The 2,831-nt window shown below is 34.1% G+C and overlaps 1 non-coding gene across 1 annotated transcript; it reads right to left on the bottom strand.

The window, feature by feature from the left end:
- Positions 1–2,399: 2,399 nt before the first annotated feature.
- Positions 2,400–2,506, bottom strand: LOC128281917 (small nucleolar RNA R71). Its single transcript, XR_008272201.1, has one exon. It is a non-coding gene; the product is annotated as a small nucleolar RNA R71 (small nucleolar RNA).
- Between the last annotated feature and the right edge of the window lie 325 nt (positions 2,507–2,831).

A 2,831-nucleotide genomic window follows, 5' to 3' on the forward strand; every position in this document is an offset into this window, starting at 1 on the left:
TTATCATTTCAAGTACGCACTCCTACAAACCTCACTCTTACAATGTGATTACTAGTCCAGGCTAAATCCCCTGTAATATAAACTCATAGAGTATTGTCGTGATTACCAGTCCAGGCTAAATCCCCTGCAATGACATATACTCTAATAAGCTCGGATCTGAATTACCAGTCCAGGCTAAATTTAGATCCTAATCAGATTACCCATCTAGGCTAAATTCATTTCAGCACATGTATTATTCAGGAGGCTAAATCACTTTACAAGTTCATGGTCGTCAATTTGTATCTTCCCTTTCTAAAGAGCACACTCCCGCGACCCTCCTTTCTTACAGCGGGATTACCAGTCTAGGCTAAATCCCCTGTAACATAAACTCATACAGGCTAAATCCCCTACAAATGACATATACCCTAATGAGCTCGGATCTGAATTACCAGTCCAGGCTAAATTCAGATCCTAATCAGATTACCTATCCGGGCTAAATCTGTTTACACATATTCTTCGGGAGGACTATATAGGGACTAGATCACCCCTTCGGGCTAGATCCTTTTTGCCATCAATTCCTTTTCAAGAATCCATTGAATATCCTATTTCATTCAACTGATATTTTTCTTCCTCTTATTATCAATCATGTCAATGTTTCATAAATTTTCATATATTGAGCACTCAAATCATATTCTTAAGCATACATTTATCATATAATTTTCATTTAAGCAATTAACATACCTCACACATTGTATTTACTTGCAAATGGACTTACCCTCCTTTTCACTCTTTCACAAGTTATCCAACTTAATAAAACAACATGTCATATCAAATTCTCAATATATTCAGCTATTATATAGCAAGCCATCAATGATTGAACCATCAAACATTTCATGTGCTACTAGTCATATATCATTGTTCTCACAAATTTTATATACCATTCTTTCATCACTTTTCAATATATTAAATCATGCCATTCGTACAATAATAATATAGAATTTTCAATTCAAATATAGCATTACAATATTATTGACACACGAACTTACCTCGGCACCAAAATAGCAAAAAGGAACCTAACTGTCGATTTTCCATTTTTCACCCGATCTAGGTCTAATCCTCGTTTTCCTTGATCTATAATATCACATTTAGTCTAATTATTAGTCACATTATTTAATGTGATCCAAAAATCATATTTTGGAAAATTTACATTTTTTCCCCTAAACTTTATCAAAATTACACTTTTTCACCTAGGCTCGTAAAATAATTTTTATTCAATTTCCTCACTCTTTAAGCCTAGCTGAACCATTTTCATAACTATAGCAAACCACAATTCTCATCAAAACACACTTTTATTCCATTTTTACAACTTTTACAAAATAGCCATTTCAGATGTTTTCATCGAAAATCACTTAGTAAAAGTCATTTATTTAACACCCAACACTCATTTTCTACCATTAGACATCAAAATGCATGCATTTCACACATTTTTCAATTTTTAAACATGAACCCTAGCTCAAATTAACGGTAAAAATAGATAGATCTTATTACGGGGATTACAAAAACGTAAAAATAATTAAAAATGGGGCTAGAACGGACTTACAATCGAGCTTGGAAGCTTGAAAAACCCTATCCATGGTTTCTCCATGCATGTTTCGACCAAAGGTTGAAGATGGATAAAAATTGGCTTTTAATTTTGTTTTTAATTCATTTTAATAACTAAATGACCAAAATGCTCATAGTGAAAAACTTTGGAAACATGCCTAACCATGTCCATTTTTGTCCACCAACTTAACCAATGGTCTAATTACCATATAAGGACCTCCAATGTAAAATTTCATAACAATTGGACACCTTTAGCATCTAGAACTCAACTTTTTCACTTTTTACGATTTAGTCCTTTTGACTGAATTGAGTGACCAAACATCAAAATTTTCAAACGAAATTTTCATGAAATCATTCTGTGAAATTTTAGACCATAAAATCATAATAAAAATAAAATTTTCCTCATCAAATTTTTGGTCCCAAAACCACTATTCCGACTAAGCCAAAAATCGGGATGTTATAGTAGATTATGCTAAGCCCAATTTAACTGGGGCTGAATCAAGTATTGTGAGACCTTCTATTGTTGCAAAAAACTTCAAACTAAAGCCGAACACCATTCAAATGATCCAACAATTTGTTCAGTTCGATGGTTTGCAAGATGAAGATCCAAATACTCATTTGGCCAACTTTTTGGAATTCTGCAACACTTTCAAGATAAATGGCATTTCTGACGGTGCCGTTCAGCTATGATTGTTTCCATTCTCATTAAGTAATAAGGCTAAACAGTGGTTGAACTCACTACCACGATGGTCTATCACTATATGGGAGCAAATGACCGAAAAATTTTATTAAAGTATTTTCCACCGACTAAGACAGCCAAGCTGAGGAATGATATCTCTTCCTTCATGCAAATGGATTTAGAAACTCTATATGATGCATGGGAGAGGTATAAGGATTTATTGAGAAGGTGCCCTCACCATGGGTTACCTCTATGGCTATAGGTTCAAACATTTTACAACGGTTTGAACCCCTTAACTAGGCAATTGATCAATGCATCTGCCGGTGGGACTCTGAATAACAAAACACCTGAAGAGGCGTATGAGTTTATAGAAGAAATGTCACTAAATAATTATCAGTGGCAAGTCATGAAGACAAAACTGATGAAAGCAATAGGTGTTTTTAACGTTGATGCGGTCACCATGTTGTCAAATCAGGTAGAACTTTTGAATAAAAAAGATTGATAGTTTATATGGTTCTACGCAGGTACATCCGGTGATGCAGTTCAATACAAATGGAGGAGGGATGAATAA

Source organism: Gossypium arboreum, chromosome 1 (assembly GCF_025698485.1).
Source record: "Gossypium arboreum isolate Shixiya-1 chromosome 1, ASM2569848v2, whole genome shotgun sequence".
NCBI lineage: Eukaryota > Viridiplantae > Streptophyta > Magnoliopsida > Malvales > Malvaceae > Gossypium > Gossypium arboreum.